Source organism: Apium graveolens, chromosome 3 (assembly GCF_009905375.1).
Source record: "Apium graveolens cultivar Ventura chromosome 3, ASM990537v1, whole genome shotgun sequence".
In the NCBI taxonomy this organism is placed as follows: Eukaryota; Viridiplantae; Streptophyta; class Magnoliopsida; order Apiales; family Apiaceae; genus Apium; species Apium graveolens.
Genome location: NC_133649.1, coordinates 102,743,121 through 102,767,755, shown reverse-complemented (window position 1 = coordinate 102,767,755; position 24,635 = coordinate 102,743,121). Strand labels below are relative to the sequence as shown.

The window sequence follows — 24,635 nt, the reverse complement described above, 5'->3', positions numbered from 1 at the left end:
TCAAACGGCCCTTAGAAACTAAATTAATCAAATCCTGAAGGCATCTATATTTAATTTAATAATTATTATATTAGTTGATTTTTGTTAAGACAAATGGAACATTATTTTTTTTGAATTATTAATACAAAAATAATAAATAATTTTTTAATTTAATACATCTTTTCTGTCTATTTTCGGTGAATTCGATTCCTACTTTAATTTTTCATAAAAAATATTGAGATAAATGGTAAATTTAGGTAATAGTATTTCATATTTTATAATCTAATTTGTTAGATATGCCATAGGTATTTTGAGCCTTTATAATTTACTTTTTAGATATGTGAGGGGTATTTTGGGCTATATAATTTCATTTTTTGGAACATATTAACCTGAAATATGGTTGCTGACATATTTTGATTCTAGAAATTAGGTAAACTCAATTTCGGCTGCGGGGAACTAATTATATCCATTTTTTATAGTCAACACATAGACAATTTAATTATATAAAATGTATAATAAAAAAAATCATAAAGCATGAATGTCACATAGACCATTATGAAAAAATATTTTCAGCAAGTCATTATCAATATTACACTAATTTTGTTAATTAGTTTAGAGTAATAATGTCTGACAAAAAAAGAAGTTTAGAGTAATATGAGGCCGTAAGTCAATAAAAACTTGAAATGGTTTAGATTATATAGCTAACACAAAAAGGTATATAGAGCTATCACATTATAAATTAATAGTTTATCGCGCATGGTACTCCTAAAATAACAAAAACTGGTAGGAAATATTGACTCACTTAAAAGTAGAATACTAACTTTATATATCTCACAATTTTTTCCACGAATATGGTAATAATTGAATTGACGCAGACGCATTAACTAATTCTATAATAATTTAATAACTTCCATTCGATTTGTGGACAACCGGAACCAAAAAATCAAACAGCACTATGAGATATTTGTAAAAAAATTAAATAATTTTCGGTAATTCATTGAATCAGTTAAATATTTTTTAAATGGCTTATCCGAGATTTATTGACGATTTTTAAAGATCGGGCAATTTCTATCACCATATTACGTTTACTAAGATATTAGAAAAAAAAAATGGCCGTAAAGGTTGACTCGGTTGGTTAAAGAGGGGATAACTATCCTCTTGATCACGTGTTTGAATCTCACGGGAGGAAAATTTATAATTATGGCTTCTGAGTAAAAACATATCGCTTAAATGCAGTTTACCTTGGTTCTGATTTACAGGATATTCTATTGTACACTTGAAGGATAACGGCTGTGGGTTACCTATGATAAAAAGAAAAATTATCCTCTTGGGCTCATGTTTGAATCCCGCGGTAGGAGAATTTATTATTATAACTCCTGAATCAGAGTCTGTCGCTTAAGTGATATTGCGTGAACCCGTAGGGTTTACCCAATGCACATCCGAATGGTAGCGGCTGTGGTTACCTAGGATAAAAATAAATAAATTATCCTCTAGGTCGGTCTCATGTTCGAATCACAGGGGTTTGCAGGCTATTGCGAGAGCTCGTGGGAACTTGCCGGTGCGCACCTGAAGGATAGCAGCTGCGGGTTCGCTACGATAAAAAAAGAAAAATAAAATATTTGCATAGTCAGCTCAAACTTGCAATTAAAAATAAATAAAAATAAAAGTGGTCCGCATCCACTAGGCAATAAGTGAAGATTAGTTTAATTGAGTGACATGCAAATAGGAGTCATATTTTTGTTTGCAAAAACATGCAGGCCGGTTTATGTGATTCAAATTTGTAATCTGTAAATTTATATGTCTACATTTACATATACTGTATGATGCAATTTCACAGTTATTGACCTTTACCAAGTACAACCTAATATTTTTTTGAAGCAACTAAGTACCACATAATTAATTTAGTACTCAACTTATGATTCGATGTTGCGTATCCAACTTGCGGCCGACCTAATGTATCAAATGGGAGCAAATGTCTAATTGAACAATTTTACAACTTAATTATGCCGAGAATCCCATTGTATATATTAAGCTACCTCCAACAATAACGGAATAAACAAATTTTTGTAGAGAATAATTTGATGAAACACAGCCCGACTAATTAAACAGCGAGACGTTTGTAACACTCGAGCATATAAAAATTAAAGCAGTGAATAAATTATTGGTGATTTTTTGATAATTGATATCACCGCCACTTCTTAAAATGTCCAGAGTTCGAAGTATTTTAAACTAACAATTAAGATTAGCACGAATATTTTTTATTAGCTTCTGATGTATATATATTATAAATGTTACGGTTGCGACTGGCAAAAGTAGTGCTACTAAATACTAATGTCGTAGAGACCGAAGAAGGTTGTTTTCATTAAAAAAGAATTAACGGGTAAACAATGTACAGTATAAGCAACTGATGAGGAGAAGTAATCCAAGTGAGTACTTTTGGGGATGATATATTGATAGTCATGTTAAATATATAATATATTGAAGAAGCCGGGGAGGTGAGTTTATGTGACAACCTTTGCAGTTTGCAATAATATCTTATTCTTGGTTGACCAAGATATATGCTTTTTAAAAATTTATGATACGATTTAAGACTATAATATTAAATTAAAAATTTATTAAATAACTTATTAGATCCTAATATTTATTCGGTAATTATAAATTTATTAAATGCACAATATGAAACCGAAATTGGGTGAAATCAAAGAAATAAAATTAAATATTCAGCATAAATATTTTTACAATTACGTTGTTATAGAGAATCTGATAACTCCGGTGAGCGGAGCGGCTCCTTCCGACGCTGTGCCTGGATCTTCTTGCGGTGGATGAGGTGTAGCTGTCGTGGAGCATCTGCAAAACAACACCGGATGGGGGTTTGATCCCCGCGGCGCCTCCGGTGTGAGAGTAAGCTCTTGTTTGGGGGAGATGAAGATAGATAGAAAATGAGGGTGACTGTGTGTGTATACTTATGTGTAAGAGAGTGTGTGTGAAAAATGTGTCTAACCCCTAAACCCTTTCTCTTTAAGGTATTTATAGACCAAATGTAGGGTTTAGGGGTTGGTACCTTTAAATCACGGATCGCATACATGTGTCTAGGTAAGGACCAGCTTTAGGACGCACCAAAGGTATGCTGACACACGTCACACTTGTCTCAGATGTTAGTTGCTGATAGCTGTCACCGTCACGTGCCCACGTGCCCTTCCTTGGCAGGTTGTGGGGTGTGCCCGTGCTTTGGGGGACCCCCCTCGGGTCTGCTATAGCTGGGTTGGATCCTGAATGGGAGGTGATCCTGGTCATGGGTTGGATTCTGGTCCTGGGTTGGATCCTAGCTGGGAGATGATCCTGGTCCTGGGTTGACCCTGAGTCTGGGCCTCTCCACTTGACTGATTCGGGTGGGGGGGTCTTGGTCCTTCAATTGAGCCTGTCTCATCCTAGATCTGGGCTGGGCTCTAGCCGGGTTGCTTATACCCTATCATTTGACCTCCACTCCCTTATGTAGATTTTCTGAATGAGGGAGTAGAGAAGGGTTATGTAGATGTTGTTGCCTTAGGAAAAATTCTGCTTCTTTCTTGCCCCCAATCCGGGCAGGGTGTTGAAGATACCAATACGGATTGACGTGGGAGAAAGTGGTTGCCTTAGAAAAAATTCTGCTTCTTTCTTGCCCCCCAATCCGGGTTTGGTGTTGTAGAGACCAATCAGGGTTGAGGTGGGAGAAAGTGGTTTCCTTAGAAAAAATTCTGCTTCTTGAGAATACCGAGCCGAATTGTCATGGATCTGGGTAGGGGTTTTTAAGCCGGGTAGGAGGCTTTGGATGCTGAAAAATGGGGGAATTTGTAACATTTTTTCAGTTTCTCTCCCCATGATTTTGAATTGTTAGCAGTTATTGTCCCTTAAAATTCAGCCCATAATCATTGTGGGCTGTAAATTCGCTTTTATGTGTATACATATATTTGTGTGTGTAGCTGTAACTGAAAGGTTGACGAATAATGGCCAGCCACGTGGACGGGTGGTTTACTCACCCCTTTTCCCTATAAAAACCCATGCCTCCTTTTTTTATCCCCCCCAATAATTGAACAGTCATTCCTCTCTCTCTCTCTTTTCTCAAATTTCTTGAGATTTTGAAGGCTTGGTTTCGCTCATCCTCTGTTGCTTCTCCTTCGATCGTTCCTTTGCTCAAAAAACTTATAATTTTTCACGTCTTTTTTATTTTTCTTGTTTCCTTTTCGATTTCTCCTTTTGTTCTTCGAGTTTTTGCATGCCTCCACTTTATGGTTAATGGGTTTGTGTTTTGTATATTTTCAATTGTTGTTTCTGGTGGAAGTTGTAGGTTATTCGTTTGTATTGGGTTTAGTGTTTAGATCTGTTGTTGTTTTGTATTTTTGGCTTGTTTATGCTCTGAATTTTTTGGGTTTGCACATGTGTTCTTGCTTAAAATATATGTATGTATATGTAGAAAGTTTATGATTTGCTTTTTGAACAATCTGTTTGTGGGTTTGAGTCTTTCTTATAACCGGGTCAGTGGGTGGATACCCAGATCTGGGTTACTCTTTACAGATCTATGTTCGTATGTTTAAGAAAGTTTAGCTTTGTAGGTTGTTTAGATCCGGGTTTGGGTCTGTTCTAGTTAAGGGAATCTAGGTTCTTGGTTGTTCCTGTGATCCGGGTTAGGTTTATCTTTGAATGTTTTTATGTGTTTGAGGTTCTTATTTTGTTGATTGTAGTACAGCTAATCTGGATCGTTGATGTTTGGCCGGGTTGGACTTGCATTATCGGTCCAGATTGGTAGGTTATGGTAGAACTAACATAACGTGCCTGATCCAGACCAGTTAGTAATAAAATATAAAAATTTTAGGAGCCCAAACTAACTAACCTCGATTTTAATAGGTATATGGTCCGGATCAAGTAGCTTCCTAAGAGAGCCTTTAATTGCTATACGGGTTGTTCTAGTTAAGAGAGTGATCCTGATTCTTCCGAGTGGACTCAGATCCGGACCGAGATGGGTAAAAAGGCTTCTACATCCGCAGAGGTGATTAGTAAGTTCCGGTATAAGAGGCTCCCAGAACATTCTGTTCCCTTTACTCCCGAGGGATATTGGACATATGTGAAGTACCACTTTGTCACCAAGTGCAAAGAGATTGATAATAGCGTATACTATGGGAGGATCAAGTATGAGAGGCAGAGTAATGGTCATCCCGGGGTCTACAACCAAGATGCACTTGAGAGAGCCTTTGCCGAGTTCCCCATCAGCAGGGATCATTACCAATTAAAGGACTTTTTGCTGAAGCTGATCCGGCTGAGATGGATAATGCTATCCGGGTTGCATTCCAGCTGACTCCTGATGTTGAGTGGAGGTGGTCGGAACCTTACGAGAGGATCTATCATCGTCCGACCGATGGTTTTGTTCCGGTATGGCTGGAGCATCTTAGATCCGGGTGGAGCCCTTGCTGCCATATGTTTGTTAAACATTTTTGTAAACATGTGTACAAGATTTCTCCAATGCAGATTACCCCGAATGGGATTAAATCTATGACCTGGTTCATAGTCTGCTGCAACAAATCTGGGTTTCAGCTTACCCTGAAGCTATTCTACCCGATCTTCTACCTCTCCAAGTCTAGCCATAGACCATTCTATGAGATTAGGTTCCGGGCCTCTGAGTGCGGGTATGGTCTAGATAGAGCTAAGCCTGTAATGCACCAGACTTCTCTGAAGTACTGGAATGGTGAAATGATTCTTCTGAAGGGTGTTGATCTGGCTTTCTTGCCCTATTTCACAATGGAGGGTATCCAGACCAAATTACAGCCTGCTATTTTGGAAGGGGAGGCTTTGACCCGGATTAGGGCTTTCTGTGATTCTCTCGGGTTTCTGCCAACCTGGGATACCTTCATGAACCATAAGTTGCTTTTGAACTTTGTTGTAAGTTTTCTCTTTATCCGGTGTTGTTTTTGATGTTCTCCCAGATTGTGTGTTTTTTACTTGTATAATTTTCTTTTTAGAAATATCTGTCTTGCTTGATTCGGATTGTTGTCCGTTTGTGTTGTTCCAGATCCTTGCTTAATATTGTTGGATTTTTACTTGTATATTTTCCCGTCTTCTTTCAGGTTTGCCACATTATAATCCTACTCTTTCCGGAATCGTGTCTTCCTCTGCTTATGCTGCTGCTTTCAACACCCTAGGCTTGGATTTCAAGACCACCAAGGAGGCTCTTGGTCCTGGATCCGGGTCTGCTGATGCTGAGGGCGGAGCCGAGTCATCTGCTCCCCGGAATATTGTTGATCCGGGTAATGAGCCCAGGGACTTTGAGTATGTTATCTATGATATCCCTGATGATGAAGTTGCTCCTCGGAAGAAGAGGAAGACCTTCCCTGCTAAGCCTCCACGGGGCAAGACTGTTGTCACCAGCCGGGTTGTTTGTGACTCGAAAGGGTTGGGTCCGGATGGGGAGCCAGTGAAGGTGGGGACCGAAACTCTTCTGGATCTGGCTAACTTCATGTCTGATATCCCGGCTGATGATGACTGGGATGAGATGGAGGGATCCGGGATGGCTGCTGCTTTTAAGAAGGTCACCGGGCGCTGGGGACAGGTAAGTTTGTAATAATCTTTAGTTTCCTACCCGGGTTGGCATTCTTTACTTAGTACTCCCTCCGTCCCTTTCAATTGTTTACATTTTTTAGAGAGTATCCGACACGTATTTTAAGGTGCATATAAAATATTGTTCTATAATTTTTTTTTTACAATTTTGTTTTTCTGAATAAAAATTAAAACATTCAACTTTTATTCAGAAAAAGAAAATTGTAAAAATTAGTTACCTAACTATACTTTTTATACATCTTAAAATACGTGTCAGACACTTACTCAGAAATGTAAACAATTGGAAGGGACTGAGGGAGTAGTTTTTTGTCGTTGTCCTTCAGGTTGGGAGCGCTATAGTTGTTTACTCTGATATTGCTTTTAATGTGGTCTGGGAGGCCAACAATAAGATGAAGTCTGAGAAGGATTGGGCTCATAACCTCAAGGATGAGGCCCGAGAGGGGTTTTGGATTGTTGAATCCAGGTTGAAGGGGAAACTGAAGGAGGAGAAGGCCCGGGCTGATGGTCTTGCCGAGGAAGTCGAGAAACTGAAGGCTGATCTTGCTTCCAAGGAGAATCTGAGCAAGAATGCCATTATTTCCGAATTCAAGGAAAGTGAAGAGTATGATATGGTAATTGCTCAAGCTGGGGCTCCTGATGTTTGTAAGGCCTGGCTTGTGGCAGAAAGGCATGTGAAGACGGATCCGGGGGCGAGTTGGCCAAGCTTCATTCAAGAGTTTCTTACATCAAAGGCGGCCATTGAGGCGGGTGATGGGGAGCCCAAGCCTTATGACGGCCCGAATCCTAGCTTCATTTAGCTTGCTCCCAGCTTGTAAAGCTGTTTGGGCCATGCCCATGTACTTTGCTTATTTCCAGTACTTTGTTTATTCCTGAATGTTTTAGAACCTTGAATTTGCCCATATTGGTGGTTAATCTGGATTAATGTTTTAATTTGATGGTTTCTGCATGATAATTTCCATGTTTAGAAAATATTCCAAGTAGATTATGTATGCTTCCAACTCGGGTATGAATTCATAGCCTGGTTGAGGTTAGCTTTACATGTTTGCTTTAAATCCGGGTATGAATCCATATCCAAGTGTGTTTACTTCTAGCACTACGCCAAAGATGGCTTTTAGCAACACCAAAACCGTATTGCTATAGACCCCTAAAAATGTTGCCATAGGCAAAAAGAGGTCTATTGCAACACTTTTTCGGTGTTGGGTCTAAGGCCGTCACTATAGGTATCTAACTTTACATCAGTGTCAATCTATGGTAACACTGCAAAATATGTTGTTGTAGATATCGATTGCGACATGATTTTTATAGTATAGCAACACAGACTTGGTGTTGCAACAGGTACACTAATTGACAAAAATGGGCCCCCCATATGGGCCCCACCAAGGTATTAACATTCATATTTAATAGTTTTTTTGTTTGTTTTCTTTAAATTTTCCTAAATATAATAATAAATTGACAAATATTAAAATCCAAAATATAAAACTCAAATTAAATTAATAAAAAAAAAACTCATGAATCATTACAGAGAGATGGATCAAGTTCTATAAAAGTTAGATTCCAGTATCATTAAGAACTATAACAGGTTCTGTAACATATACTACAATCTATGAAAAATATTATCCTTTTACTCAAAAACTCTCTCTGCAGGTGGTGAGCCTCTGGGAGCAGCTTTATTCACAGTGAGAAGTTGACCACCTACATACTGTTACACATACAGTAATCCCAATATTAATACAAAACTACAAAAGTAACATTAACATGATACAATCTATCAGGAAAGAACTTCCTATAGAATTTTCAATTATTACTGAAATTAACTATAAGCATTATAGTTTTATCATCTCATCAACACAACAATATAGAAATTCAAAAGAACTTCTTTATGCCAACATTCTTCTTCCATTTTTTAAAATTAAACTCACTTCCACACCCCAAATTATTGTCTTCGACAAAGTTCAAAATTTAAACCCTCAATCTCTCGCATGCCTGCATTCTATTACCAAAGGATGAAAAAGTGCCAACATGTTTCAAGTCCTAACGGAAACACACAATAGCTCTCAACAATTTCAAAACCGTGTGTTGAAGTATGAGCTATTGGAGCATCTATAGAATTTACATTATACTGACTATTCAATAGTGATACTGTGTATTTCATGACAAACTTTCATTTTTATACCTATTATCTTCATAGAAATTTGAAAGGAAGACAAATAAAAATCTTACATAACAGTTGAACATCTCCACACCCTTCTCTGCTTCTTCCACTGTACTCATTGTAACAAACCCAAATCCTCGACTTTGATCAGTTTGTCTATTGTAAATAACCTGTACCATAAAGAAACCCAATTAACAGAATCCCAACCTTCAAAAATCAGCTTACAGGCATAAATTAAAGAGAAATGAATAAGTTACATTGTATGCATCATAACTACAAAAATTCATACAAAGCTAGAATCATGTTTCCTCATTCCACATACATTACAATGTGCTTAGCCTAATCATCTAATCTTATAGAATAATGCATCATCTAGGATTACATTAATGGGTGCAATATATGACCTCTGCTCCTTCCTTCCTTTCTTCACTCTGCACAAATAATCACAAATCCCTAAAAATCAAACCTGCAAACACACGCACACACTCGTCATCACTCTAGATAAGAAATCTGGTACATATTCACACAAATTTCCTATCTGCTGTTATGTACATATACAATCCTGAGAGGATCAAACATTCAAATAATATATAGAGAAGGAAGCTCAAGTTATAAAATAGAAAAAAACACACACTATATCTCTGTAAATGCATTAGAAGAAATTTGAGATTCATAGTTGGAAAGAAAGTAATTTCATTCCTATATACTAGAGGTGGCTACGTTATAATCCCTGCTTGAACCTAGATGAGCTGGAGGCTTATCATTTCCCCTGAATTTCTTCCATAACTGCACATTAATAATGACACAAAAAGAATATTAGATAATTTAACAAACATTTGGGCTTTGGCCAATTTGGTTTGAGTTGACATACCTGAATCAGATTTGAGTCTAATCACAGCAACCCCTACAAAAATATTCAACCAGGCGTTATATTTCCGAAACAAATGAATCGTAAAATGTTTAGGATGACAAAATTCTCTATTGACAACAACAATGCCAAACTAGTCGTTAACTAGACCACTCACACCGCTGTCACATTCTTCCACGTAACAACAACGTCCAATGCTCACAATCTCACACCGTAAAGTTTCAAATAGCCATATTCAAGAAACTCAATCGCAAAACTAGATAAAACTGAATATGTATGTTTTATAACTGGCAGCAAACCGGTTATCGGCCATCATAAAGTTTCACAAAACTCGTAAATTATTTAAACATAGAAAACACCCCCAATCACTAATTGAACCAAATTAACTTTACTAAAATCAAGAACAATGACTAATAAACAAGAATTCAGTACACACGAGCTAAAAAAGCAGTAAAATTTAACCAAGATTTCGAAAACAATGATTACCAAATACCCTAAAATTCATATGATGAGCATAATTTATACATCCAAAAATATGTATGTATAGAATATGAAACTCAGCAATTGGGGTAAAATTAAGAGTGGGGCAATTGTGTAATTAAACAACAAGAATTGAAGAAAAGAAAGCTAGAAATTTGTAAATATTCATGTAGAAATTAGAGAAGAACCTGAGGGAACAGATGAAATGAAGAGCGAGTTGGGGATGGGTTTGAATCGGTGAGTCGAGAGGCGTTGGGTGGGTGGGTTTTGTTCGAGCTGCTGAGTTATGGATTGCCAATTCTTAGGGTTTCTGTTCAACCTCGCCGATTGATTGATCGAGTCAAATTTAAGCAGTGAATTCAAGTATTGAGCAATGAATTCATTATTGGAGAAGTGAGGAAATGAGAGAGAGAGAAAGAGAGAGAGAGAGAGATGGGGGATCGGCTGCTTAAAAATGTGAGATGTTTGCGAGGTTACTGTGAATCGTTGGATTATTTTTAATCTAACGGGGGATAAGGGGTTAAGGAAATTATGGGCCTTGTAGTGTATTAGGCTAGACTTTAATCCACCAACAAAACAAACATGAGTTTGTGTAAATTATGGGACACAATTTTTTTCCCCTTCATTTTTTCTAAAAATTTCACTTCCCACTCTATTTATCTGTCTAAAATTTAGCTGCCCAATCCAATTTTTCAGCAACCCAACCCATATCAATTTATTGTTTAATTTTATAAATTTTATAATGTTGTTTAAATCATACACATTATGAATATTATCATTAATTTATTAAATTAATTAATTTATGAAAAAGTAATAGTAATACATGGTGTTATTTTTTATAAAATATTTTAGTGATATCAAGTAATTTTTTTATTTTATTAAATTATATATAAAAATATATTCATTTAATTTTAAATTATAATAAAATATTTCAGTTTCTATAAATATAAGAATAATTTGTTTATATTTTGGGCTTTCACTTTCCAAGAAACTCTACAAACTATTTTATTCCAATATACTATTGTAAAGATAAATTTAATTTTAAATTCAAATAAAAAAAATATTCAACCACTTATGGCAACACGGTCTATGTGATGCAATAGAGAAGACATCTATGTCAACACCAAAGAATTATTGAGCTATTGCAACATGTTATTATGCCTATCGCAACACCAAAATCTGGGTATTGTGATAGGGCCATAATTTTATAACTATTACAACGTTTTGTAAGGCAACACCATGAAAAAACGTGCAAATAGGTAATCTATGACGTAGTGTAGGTTTGTCTTGTACTTAAAAATTATTCTAAGTAAAAGATAGTTGCTTCCAACCCGGGTTTGAATGCATAGCTGGGCTGAAGTTAGCTTTTACTGTTTGCTTTAAATCCGGGTATGAATCCATATCTAGATTAATGATTGGTTTTTAGTTTTGTTTTGTACTTTGAAATTTTTTTAAGTAAAAGATGGTTACCTCCAACCCGGGTACGGATTCATATCCGGGCTGAAGTTGGTTTTAAACCAGTATTTTTGATCCGTGTATGAATTCATATATGGGTTTGTTTGCTTTTTGGTTTATTTTGTACTTAAAAAATATTCTAAGTACAAGATGGTTGCTTCCAACCCGGGTATGAATTCATAGCCGGGCTGAAGTTAGCTTTGAACGAGTGTTTTTGATTCGGGTATGAATCTATATCCGGATTATTGCTTGGTTTTTAGTTTTTTTTTGTACTTTGAAATTATTTTAAGTATAAGATGGTTGTCTCCAACCTGGATATGGGTTCATAGACGGTCCGGGTATGAACCCATATCTGGGTTTTTGTGTGCTTGGAGTGATTGCTTTCAACCCAGGTATGATTGCGTTCCACAGTTGATGTTTGCTTGATTCCTAATGACTGTTTAAATAATAGCTAACTGAAACAAGAAAGTGTTTTTCATTAATTTGGAATTTTCTTCATACAAGAGTTTGAATAATAGATTGGTTGCTTGCCATAGGCTACATGTTTTTTATTGCTTTTGTTTGCATTTTCTATTGATAGAGTTTTCTGATCCTGATTCCATTCCAAGTGTTTGGTATCTCTTGTTAGGTCACACAACACTGTAGAATGGGGTTGAATACAGTTTAGAATATAATCAAATCGATTTCGAACACAAGTAACAGTAAACATATATATTCAATATAATAAACTCTGTTATAATAGAACTGTTCTCTCTCAGTGATGAACAAATATCACGAGAGCTGCTAGGTTATAATGTATGATCTTCTCGATAATGATAACACATATAGTGTAAACCTATGTCTGTGTTTATATAGTACACAGTTACAAGATAACTTCTAATTGATATGGAATATAATTCTGTCTCCTAAAATATATTAATCAGTTATCTTATACAATCTTTCAGTCCTCTAACTCTTTCCATGCATATCTTCTTTTTGTATTAGTCTCGATCTTCTTTCCTGTAAATCAGCTTCCTTCCTTAACTGTTAGTCCTCTCGTACTTAAGTTCTGATATCCATCTTCTGATATTTATCTCCTGATAATCTAATTTCTGATATCCTTAAGTTCTAACTTCCAGTAAGTACTGATTCCAGTAAGTACTGATATTTCCTGTTTGTTAAAATTTGAAAACTAAACATGAAACATATTAGACATGACATCTCAAATATATCTAACAATCTCCACCAACTTGTAAATTGTGCAAAAATATACAAGTTAATAGATTTGATGATGTCAAAAATATTTAAGTTCAAATGCATTAAGAGTTTAATAAGACTATAACTGTAATAACCCCAAAAAATTTTGAACTTTTTGTAAACCTTATGAATAGTGATTTTGCTGATTATGCTGAATAAGAAAACTTTTCATGCCACACTTTGTAGGGGTTCTTTTATTGATATTCTGAGATCTTATTAGTACTCTATATGGCATATAAGTTTATGTAAAGATCGTCAGAATCCAAATTCGAACACTTTGATTTTTCCCGAAAATCCACCAGATACACAAAGAATTGAGTATAAGGTAACATGATTAAAAGGATTTTAATTCAAGGATTATAAGAGAGGATCATAAAAGGAATATAAAATATTGAGAAAGGTTTAGGGGAACCCAAGTAATAAGATCCCGGGTATGATCCCTCAAACGATAAACGAGAACGAAAGTTAAGCGAACCGTATAACAGATCAGCGGTCATTAGCCAAGTAATTAGGGGTTAATCAAAGAGGTTAATGGATGATGATGTCATCACACCAACAAGAGGAAGACAAGTGTAACAAGATGACATAAGCAGATGACATGAGCATGACAAAGTGGGAAGGATTGGTTGGTTGATTGTGAGCCACATAATTTTTACCATGATAACAATTTAATTAACAAACAAAAGGTAGCAACCAAGCCAAGGAAAAACAAATCACAAAACACAAATTGACTTTTCATTTCCAAGCAAGAAGCTCTCGGCTTCTTTCTTTTTTTCAAAGAAAAGAAAATCCAAATTCAAGTTCCAAGCATTGTTAAATGGTGAGGTAATTATCCAAGGTTCCTTGTACATAGATATAGCTATCCTATGAATCTAAGCTTCCATTTCCTTCACAATATCTTCCAATAATTCATGGAAGAAGAGGGTGAATAGTGTTTTCAAGATCTTGAAAATTTTGATCTAATGTTTTTGTTTAGATATAGCTTTTGTAAGGATTTTCAAGGGTTGTTTCAAGCTCCTTAGTAGTCCTACTCACCAAGGAAGGTATAATCTCATAACCTAGCCTTACTTTTGAATGTTTAGAGGTTTTTATTTTTGGCATAGTTCATGAGAAGCATGATTCATGTATATTTAGAGTTTGGTTGGATTTGTAATGAGTTTGAGTTGTAAATCTTGGATTATTGGTTAATGAACTTAAGTATAACTTTTAGTTAATGTTTGGGGGTAGTATAAATTGGAAATCTTGAGATGTTGGGGCTGTTGTAGTGAGGTATGAATGGAGTTTGGTTGTAATGTTGATTGTGGTTGATTTGTGGATGGAATGGAGTAGTTTAAAATTTGGTAATCGCGTAACATAGCCGTCGTAATGCCCGATTTACCTTAGACTGTTTTTGTTCTTAACTTCAGGACCCGTGAACTCACTGTTAAATTTTGACTATTGCCATGTTCAGACATTTCATGTTTCAAGCTTCGTTTTGATATGTGGTTCGCTTAAATCCGATGCACGGTTTAGGAGAAACGACCGTTTTAAGTAACGGCGTTTCGCGAACGAACCATTACCCCTCGCCTTACTTTGAGACCTTGGTTAAGGTCCTTAAATGACTATTTGGAGTATGAAATAATTATGGTATGTTAAAGGGTCAGTTGGTAGGGTATTTGCGAAAGCGTCGCCTTAAAATTCGTAACAGTTATTTTATTAAAAATGGTGGAGCCGAGGGTACTCGAGCGACATATGTAAATCGCTAAGCGCAAAAGCGAACGTTAGGGTCTAAGTGGTTAAAGACTAGTTTCTTAAGCGATCGTGGTCTAATTCCAGATTATATTATTGTTCATAGGTTACTGGACCCAGTCTAAGCTTAAGTCTATTCCGGGAACACTCAGGCAAGTTTTCTACCCGTTATACTGTTGTTGTGATGTATATATGCATATGCATTATCTTGTGATAAGTGCATGATTATTATTAGCAAAGTCTTGCGATATATTGAAGCATGCGATATGATATTTATATGCATGCCTGTTTCATAATTTTGATATTCTATTATCAATTCAAATGCTTATAAGTTGCATAATACATATGCTAGAGATAAGCAGTAGTTGCGTATACCCTTAGTATAGGGGACCCAAAGGTGAACATTTTCTAAACCGGGAGTCGATGTTCCCGAGTATTATATATATATATATATAGATATAGTTTTCAAAACTATTAATCGAATAAGATTTATTCGATAACTTTATTTTATTTAATGAATATTATTTTGAATATTCATCCGAGGACTTATGACTCCGCTTATTTTATTTAATGAATATTATTTTGAATATTGATTCGAGGACTTATGACTCCGCTTATTTTATTAAATAATATTCTTTATTTTATTAAAGAATAATGTTTCGATAATCAAACTTATTTTCGATTATTCAAATAAAGATCGTACTTTCTTATAAGTATATGTTTGGTTATTTATTATTCATTTCAAGTATGAGTTTTAAAACTTCTACTTCAATTATTTTTATAAGGATTATCCTTATGGGAATATTATTTAAAATAATAATATTCAGATATTTTCTAATATATCGGGATTGATTTATTTCATTAAATCAGTATTACTCCAAACATTCTTAAAAATGTTTTCGAGTCTTCAAAATGATTTTAAAAGTTCAAGCGGATCCCAAAACTCGTTTTCAAATTTAGGATCTTCCTTTCGAAGGGGATTTAAATACTCGCTTAATAATTGAGGGATCCGGCTCTGTGGTGTATTTTATATTCGCAACGAGGTTGCTGTTTTGATAAATGAATTGATTACTTACCCAACATTCGGGAAGTAAGTCCATCCAATTGAGTCGGCATAAGCGACATGCCGGGGTACGGTCTATCAAAGTGTAAGTGGCTGGGTGGCAGTCCATCAACGCGTAAGAGGCCGGGTGGCGGTCCAGCACAAGGTCCTAATGTGGCCAGGGTGATGACCGGTGGGGGATTCATCCATCTACTAGTAGAAAAGGTTACTTATTGGTATCTTTGCCTGATCATCAAGATATCGGGTTTATGCCAAAATTCTTTTCTTTCCAAATTCATTGGATATTACAACTCTGTTCATACTTTACATGACAGAGGTTTTCTAGAAATGTATAGAGATATATATATGGATATATATATATATATATCAGGACTTAATGGAGTATCTCGTAACTTTATTTCTTTTGAATGATATTTCAAAGATTGAATCTATTCAAATATTATCTTGTAGTCTCATCTATATGATGAACTTTTGAAACTGATTATAACTTGAACGGTGGTAGTTCAAGTAGTATCCGGAAAAGATATAAGTATATTGGAGTATCTTGTAACTTCATCTTTTCAACTTATATCTGGTTAATGAGTATCTTATGCATGAAAAAGATTTTCACAAAAATGTTGAGACAAGGTTAGATATATGAGATCACCTTGCAACGATATTTTTATACAGTTATAAACTGGAACTCTGTGTATATTATGCATGGAAGAGGACTTCCAAGATTTTGAAAAGTATATATACATATATACTGAATATTTTATGACTTGGTCGCGATAAGATATCAAACTTGGTTCTTTTTTACTTGACCAAGACTTTCATGAGTACTATGAGGATGCTCACATATTGTAAATCATTATACATATTATTTTGGTGGGCTTGTTGCTCACCCTTGCTTTCTTCTTTCATCACACAACAACAAATAGACAAGATAAACAGGACCAAGCTCCCAATTCGTGAGCGGATAGGAAACGTTCCGCAGTTTCCTGTAGGCGTTGATGTCGTTGTAGCTGAGGTAGGAACTACCAATAGGCTAGGCTTTCAACGTTTGATGTACCAGACTTATGTATACTTATGAATTATAATAATGGCAAAGAATATGTAAATTTATTCAGAAACCCTTTTAAGGTGTAATGGTTTATAATTGGGGAATAAAATGACTTGTGTTATTTTTGGATATTCATCTCTGAGACTATAACTTGTGGTGTGTGTGTATAGTGGGGTCACAGTACGCAGTAGTTGGTTGATTATTAAGATTACGTATTATTAAGGGAAATGGAACTCGTGACAACCCGGATCCCCGACCCCGGATTTGGGGGTGTTACAGAAATGGTATCAGAGCTAAGCGTTATAAACCTTAGAGATGATTTGACGTTAAAATAATAAGTTCACTAAGATAATAAGAACTCTTGCCAAGTTCATAGTCGGACTACCTAACGTAGTACTGACAGTTAAAAACCCTTATGGGAACCCTTATAAATATCGTGATAGAAGCGTAGTTCGTTATCGTATATGGTAGCGGGACTCCGAACCCTGAGGTTGAGGAGCAACAGCGCGATGATGTTTTACTACATATTGGGGATCAGATTGTGGATCCGATAGAGCGTCCTAACGAGGGACCGGATGATGTTCATATTGAGGATGTAACGGTTGAGGATGTTGTCCAAGAAGGGATTGTTGCTGAGGAGGATCCCGTGGGGGATCCTGACAAGAATGAATAAAGGACCACTAAGGAATTGATAACCATGGTTAGGGAAACTACCAGAGGTAGGATTGGTCGGTCACTACCGGAGGTTCGTTCAAGTTCGTAAAGATAGTAGCCCTTTTAACGTGGCTTACTCATAAGACTGAGAAGTTCGAATGGACAGAGAAATGCGAGAACAACTTTCAAGAACTGAAGCAAAGGTTGGTGACGGCTCCTATGTTGGCGTTGCCGGATGGAAAAGTAAATTTTGTGATTTGTAGTGACGCTTCGCATAAGGAATTAGGGTGCTTCTTATACAACACAACAAGGTAATCGCGTACGCATCAAGACAATTAAGGGAATATAAAATTTGATATCCCCACCCATGAGCTTGGGCTCGTGGCAATAGTTTTGCCCTAAATATTGGAGGCACTACTTGTATGGAGAGAAGTGTGAGATTTACACAAGCCATAAGTGCTCTAGTGCATTTTCACGCAGAAAGAGCTCAACATGCGCCAAAGGAGGTTGTTAGAGCTAATCAAGGATTACGATTATGAGATTCTTTATCATCTAGGGAAAGCCAAAATGGTGGCTAATGCCCTTAATATAAAGGAGAGACTCAAGATGAAAATGTCTTTGGGAGAGTTGATAAGAGATTTTGAGAAAATGGAAATAGAAGTGAAGGTAACCGGAGCCGGTACCGAAGCAGTGTTTTAGATTGCAATACAGCCCGAATTATAGAAAAAGATCATATTGTGCCAAGAAAAAGTGATGAATGAAGGCGGAGAGTCAATGACTGGAGAAGAGATTAATAACAAGAAAGATGATAAGGGAATAATGAGGTATTCCTACAGAATTTGGGTTCCAAACGTTTAAGAGCTTAAAGACTGGATCTTAGTTGAAATCCATAGCTCGAGGAATAAGATTTAGGGCAAACCCCGAATGTGATAGTCAGGGAGGTTGCCATTAAGAAAGAGGGAGCCCATAACATAATGAAGTGGAAAACAAGGATTTTAACGTATAAGATAACCCCAAGTATGGGAGAAGGATGAAACATTTCATACTAAGGAAACAGAAAGTCGAGTAAGGAAAGGAGACCCGAGACGGTACTCCTATACGAAAATTCATGGACCTGTCTAAAAAGAACTTAGACTATTATCCCCAACCACGACCTGAGGAGACAATGTAGTGGGAAATTCTTTCAGGACCTTTAAGTCGCTAAGCTCTCAGAGTTCCAAGGAACAAGTTGACCCATTCGAGGCAAGAGCCTGGCTAAAAGAAATAGAGGAATTAATTGAGATTCTAAATGATTGACGAAATGCAAAAGACTGTTTTTATCACTTACCTTCCTAAGAGAGAGGCCACCGCTGGTGAAAGGCCAAGAAAGGCACGTAGCCAGAGGTTATGATAAACTGATTAAAGTTCAGTCAATTGTTTTCGGGAAGTAATTCCCAAGGTTATGGAGATAGTGTAAAAGCTTTAGAGCCAGAATAAAGGCGAACGAGTATGATAAATTATGAATCTAAGATTGTGAAAGTTGTCAAGATTCGTCTGGAGGACAAGAATCGCAGAACGACGTGATGGTTGAAGTCAATGATTAGTGGGTTCGTGAAATGATTGTAAGAGAGGGGTAAATAAAAAGAAACTGAAGTGGAAAGGAAAATAAAGACAATAGAGTTTGAGGAATGATAAGGGAGTTGGGTATGAGGAAACCCTAAAGACTCGTAACAATAGAAATAGAAAAGTATGTAATCATCAGGATGAGGGTGATTCACCATGAGTTAAGGTTGATGGTTGAAGGCATAAGATATATATATATATATATATATTGTAGCCCCTTTTATATTGAGAGTATTCGATGAAACTTTGAGATAGACCGATGGGTTAATAAGGAAACACAGATGAGCTGAGGAGACAGGATAACAAGATATTAGGAAAATGGGATGAAGGAGGTGACCTTCAAGAATGTGAAGTGTATGTAAGACCAGGGGCATGATACCCAAAAGGGAGACACCAAGTACAAAAGATATCCCTACATTGAGATGACTGTTGAGATAAACAACAAAAGTAAAAGAGGATTTGGTAAAAAAAAAGACAAAAAAAAAGAAAAAAAAGAAGTTTACGTTGAACACGACCCATATCTTCCAGAACATCCCTGTTATCATTACCAAATCAGGCAAGAAAAGTGGATAACCGTTATTGTCTTTTGGAGGCCATATGGATTGACCTCATTTTGGATAAGGATAATATTATGAAATTTGGTATAGAATATCGAGGTGGAAATGATTGAATAAGATACCCTTATCAGGGATATATGACTTGATTTATCCATGGAAGGATGTAAGTACCTTTTTAAAGGTGGAATTAAGGATATAACCTCAATAACTTGAGATAAACCATGGGGGAATGCATAAAGGTTGACATTTCACCCTTAATAGGGACATTATGAGTTTGGGTAATACAGAATGAAGGATTAAGGCAACAACAACCTTTAAAGATCGGTGGAGAAAGTTTTCAGAACTATATAGACAATGATTCTGGTATTAGTAAATGGTATCTTGATATGCCCTGTACCTAGGGTGTACCTGATGAAGGATTTAAGGATAACCTTAGAGGTTTTACAAGGAGAAAGGTAGTATTCAAAGTTCTCAAGCATAGAAATTTTGATAAAGGAATTATGACATAATTATATATAATAATGCCAGGTGGGGCACGTGTTGAACCATAAGAAAGTATAGATCGACCCAATGAGGGTTGAGATTGGTGAAAGCAAGAAGGACCCAAGATAAAAGACGTCCTAAGTATGATCGAGAGTCAGTCGTGACAATGTTAACCTCTAAAAGTCCGAGGCAATAACTTATGGAAAAATGGTGATATATTTTTTTTTCACCAAAGCGTAAGGAAGAGCATTTTCACACAAGCAGTGATTGGAAATGAGGTAGAAAATTTAGTTGAAGATCATTTAAAAGACATTGATTGTAAGGAACTATTACTATCAGGAAAGGCCAATGAGGTGGCCGACAGTCTAAGTGTAAGAGAGCAATTATAGGCGCTCGTGCCAGAGGAATACAGTGATGATGGTTAAAGCCGTGAAGGTTGTATTATGGTTTGAAAGATTGACATTCCTTCTGATGATTGTGTGATACTCCACCGTAATAGTAGTTTGGTAAAGATTTAATTCATGTTACCGCTGTGAGCGACTACCTATCTTAGAAGGTACATCTTGAGATTAGCCAGGACCATGTTACGAAAGGACTAAATGAACCTTTGAGCTTCATGTCTCCCAATAAAGATATATGGTTAATTATAGTATTAATCTGCTATCGTTGGTTTCATTGAAACTCTTCTGCAATTTTATCTGCTTCATGTCATGTATGTACGTCAGGATCAAGAGTGTTCTTCATGAATCGTGAATGGTGATTATGTTACCTTCTTAGAAGAAATTGATATGACAGATATGGACTCCGTATGGTTAGCTATTATGACTTCATGGAAAATGAATGACTACAGTAGGTCAACGGTGGACCATAGTAATGCAGGAATGATTCTACGAGTAATGAGCCGATTACTTACAACCGTGAGAGTTGTATTGGAATGGATGTTGAGATTGAGTACCACTAATCGGGTTGTGGTGGTGTATAAGTTATCATTGATAGACTAATTAAGTAGATTATCTACCTATTGAATACTTATTCATTCTTATCAATAGAGAGTCGTATTACTATACGAGGAAGGTTGCAGTGCAAGCATAAAATTCTAGTAACGATGATGTCTAGAATGAGATCCCAGATTCGATTTTCGATGTCAAGAGAGTTTCAAAGGTGATTGTGTATAAGCTCGAGGAAGAGCATGGGTCCATAGAATGATGGACGGAATATCAAAAATATTTAAGCATGTGAAATGCGATACGATAATTCTAGATATTGATATAGATACATATGTTTTGTTCTCCCATGAAAAACCTCTATAGTTCAGAGGTAGATTCCAAGCCAGATATTTGTGGCAGTATTATTTCATATACAATTCTCTTCAATTCGTTCTTTTCTCTCCTTTTCATTTTGTATAAGCTGAGAAGAACAACCCTTCCAGAAAGGGGAGGTATTGCCGAATGACTATCTATCTGTGTGATAGAAGCCTTGTAGGATACTACATGTTGTTTAATTGCTTGTCAAGTACTAAAGGCTGGCCACCTTCTGTACTAACTATGTAATAGAACAAGTGTTCATGATCATAGTGATCTCTCAATAAATTCTTTTACTTCTACACGAAGGACCAAGCTTTCGAAGATGGAGGCAGCTAGAGATGAAGTGGTACCAAGTATGGTGGTATTCGGAATGGAAATGCATTCGTGATACTAAGGTTGATGCTGTTATTAAAAAGTTATAGAATACTAACGAGAAAAAGTGTAACCAGTATAGTATTATATACGGAAGATAGTAATGACTACGAACAAGAAAAGAAGGAGTATTGAGAAGCAAAAGCTATAGTGCTAGAAGCTATGATGAGAGTCTGTGCGATAGACTTGAAAGAATTTGGAATTATCACTTAACGCGGATTGAGTTTTCTTACGATAATAGATCGTATGCCAGTATCGAGATATCGCCTTATGAGATCCTTGAGGGAACACAATGTCCTCCCTTATGTTAGGATGATGTTGCAGAGCGCAAGATGCTCGGACCAGCAGTGGTCCAAAGGACCAAGGATAAAATAGATCTAATCAGAGGACGGTTGGTAGTAGCCCAAGATGGACATAAGAAGTATGTTGATTTGACACGAAATGACAAAGAATAGGAAGTAGGGGACCTAGTGCTGTTATAGGTATTCCCTTGGAAAGGATGGATGAGGTTCGGAAAGAAAGGAAAGCTAAGCCCACGAAGTGTTGGACCCTTGGGGATATTAAGACGTATTGGGAAGTTAGTATATGAGCTAGCCCTACCCCCGAACCTGTAGCAAGTTCATAACGTGTTCCGCATATCAATGTTAAGTGTAATCTGGATGCCAGACAAATAGGGGCATATGAGCGCATAGACATGCAACCAGGAAAGGTTATTGATCGAAAAGGAACAAGTGCTTAGAAGAAGGGTTACCAAACTAGTCAAAGTTTGGTGGTAGCACTACAATGTAGGAAAATTTACTGGATAGTTAGAAAGTGCAATGCTAAGAGAGTATCCCTATTCATTTTCTATCTGATTCCGGGATGGAATCCTTTTAAGGAGGGGAGACTGTAATAACCCCAAAAAATTTTGAACTTTTTGTAACCCTTATGAATAGTGATTTTGCTGATTATGCTGAATAAGAAAACTTTTCATGCCACACTTTGTAGGGGTTCTTTTATTGATATTCTGAGATCTTATTAGTACTCTATATGGCATATAAGTGTATGTAAAGATCGTCAGAATCCAAATTCGAACACTTTGATTTTTCCCGAAAATCCACCAGATACATAAAGAATTGAGTATAAGGTAACATGATTAAAAGGATTTTAATTCAAGGATTTTAAGAGAGGATCATAAAAGGAATATAAAATATTGAGAAAGGTTTAGGGGAACCCAAGTAATAAGATCCCGGGTATGATCCCTCAAACGATACGAGAACGAAAGTTAAGCGAACCGTATAACAAATCAGCGGTCATTAGCCAAGTAATTAGGGGTTAATCAAAGAGGTTAATGGACGATGATGTCATCACACCAACAAGAGGAAGACAAGTGTAACAAGATGACATAAGCAGATGGCATGAGCATGACAAAGTGGGAAGGATTGGTTGGTTGATTGTGAGCCACACAATTTTTACCATGGTAATAATTTAATTAACAAACAAAAGGTAGCAACCAAGCCAAGGCAAAACAAATCACAAAACACAAATTGACTTTTCATTTCCAAGCAAGAAGCTCTCGGCTTCTTTCTTTTTTTCAAAGAAAAGAAAATCCAAATTCAAGTTCCAAGCATTGTTAAATGGTGAGGTAATTATCCAAGGTTCCTTGTACATAGATATAGCTATCCTATGAATCTAAGCTTACATTTCCTTCACAATCTCTTCCAATAATTCATGGAAGAAGAGGGTGAATAGTGTTTTCAAGATCTTGAAAATTTTGATCTTATGTTTTTGTTTAGATATAGCTTTTGTAAGGATTTTCAAGGGTTGTTTCAAGCTCCTTAGTACTCCTACTCACCAAGGAAGGTATAATCTCATAACCTAGCCTTACTTTTGAATGTTTAGAGCTTTTTATGTTTGGTATAGTTCATGAGAAGCATGATTCATGTATATTTAGAGTTTGGTTGGATTTGTAATGAGTTTGAGTTGTAAATCTTGGATTATTGGTTAATGAACTTAAGTATAACTTTTAGTTCATGTTTGGAGGTAGTATAAATTGGAAATCTTGAGATGTTGGGGCTGTTGTAGTTAGGTATGAATGGAGTTTGGTTGTAATGTTGATTGTGGGTTGATTTGTGGATGGATTGGAGTAGTTTAAAATTTGATAATCGCGTAAACATAGCCGTCGTAATGCCCGATTTACCTTAGACTGTTTTTGTTCTTAACTTCAGGACCCGTGAACTCACTGTTAGATTTTTACTATTGCCATTTTTAGACAGTTCATGTTACAATCTTCATTTTGATATGTGGTTCGCTTGAATCCGATGCCCGGTTTAGGAGAAACGACCGTTTTAAGTAACGGCGTTTCGCGAACGAACCATTACCCCTCGCCTTACTTTGAGACCTTGGTTAAGGTCCTTAAATGACTATTTGGAGTATGAAATAATTTTGATAGGTTAAAGGGTCAGTTGGTAGGGTATTTGGGAAAGCGTCGCCTTAAAATTCGTAACGGTTAATTTAATAAAAATGGTGGAACCGTGGGTACTCGAGCGACTTATGTAAATCGCTAAGCGCAAAAGCGAACGTTAGGGTCTAAGTGGTTAAATACTAGTTTCTTAAGCGACTGTGGTCTAATTCCAGATTATATTATTGTTCATAGGTTACCGGACCCAGTCTAAGCTTAAGTCTATTCCGGGAACACTCAGGCAAGTTTTCTACCCGTTATACTATTGTTGTGATGTATATCTGCATATGCATTATCTTGTGATAAGTGCATGATTATTATTCGCAAAGCTTTGCGATATATTGGAGCATGTGATATGATATTTATATGCATGCTTGTTTCGTAATTTTGATATTCTATTATCAATTCAAATGCTTATAAGTTGCATAATACCTATGCTAAAGATAAGCAGTAGTTGCGTATACCCTTAGTATAGGGAACCCAAAGGTGAACATTTTCTAAACCGGGAGTCGATGTTCCCGAGTATTATATATATATTTATATATATATAGATATAGTTTTCAAAACTATTAATCGAATAAGGTTTATTCGATAACTTTATTTTATTTAATGAATATTATTTTGAATATTCATTC

At 36.2% G+C, this 24,635-nt stretch overlaps 1 long non-coding RNA gene across 2 annotated transcripts; it reads right to left on the bottom strand.

Moving 5' to 3' along the window:
• Positions 1-8,029: 8,029 nt before the first annotated feature.
• LOC141710839 (uncharacterized) lies at positions 8,030-10,552 on the bottom strand. Of its 2 annotated transcripts, none has more exons than XR_012571089.1 (5): positions 10,253-10,552; positions 9,588-9,620; positions 9,121-9,502; positions 8,785-8,886; positions 8,030-8,263 (listed from the first exon to the last, which is right to left on the bottom strand). It is a non-coding gene; the product is annotated as an uncharacterized LOC141710839 (long non-coding RNA). The 2 variants fall into 2 exon arrangements; XR_012571088.1 differs by having other exon boundaries at positions 9,099-9,502; positions 10,253-10,551.
• Positions 10,553-24,635: the final 14,083 nt, after the last annotated feature.